We start from the raw sequence: 300 nt of genomic DNA, 5'->3' as shown, positions 1-300 counted from the left end.
GCCCACCATGCGTTCCCAGACCCACCACGGCTGCCAGGAGCAGGTTTTCCTATAAGCACAAAAGCCCCAAGCATTGAGGATGGTGCTTTATGGGGTGGTGTTTGCTCATCCCCCTTGAGCTCTTATAATGGGGGGAAAAAAAAATTAAAACAAAAAAAACCCCCAAAACAACCCTGAAATCTGCTGCCTGCAAAAACATCTCCTCTGGCCAAAGCAGCCGGGGAAGGGGGAGATGCCCTGGGCAGGACGGACACCTTCCAGCCCCATTTTTCGATACCGTCCCAGCGCCTCTGTGCCAGG

The 300-nt window shown here is 53.7% G+C and overlaps 1 protein-coding gene across 1 annotated transcript in view; it reads right to left on the bottom strand.

Moving 5' to 3' along the window:
• TESC (tescalcin) overlaps positions 1–300 on the bottom strand; it is a 1,203-nt gene that overhangs the window by 494 nt on the left and 409 nt on the right. The window lies entirely within an intron of this gene.

This window comes from Pterocles gutturalis, unplaced genomic scaffold, assembly GCF_000699245.1.
Source record: "Pterocles gutturalis isolate BGI_N339 unplaced genomic scaffold, ASM69924v1 scaffold3401, whole genome shotgun sequence".
Lineage (NCBI taxonomy): Eukaryota > Metazoa > Chordata > Aves > Pterocliformes > Pteroclidae > Pterocles > Pterocles gutturalis.
This window is presented reverse-complemented; position numbering and strand designations above follow the sequence as displayed.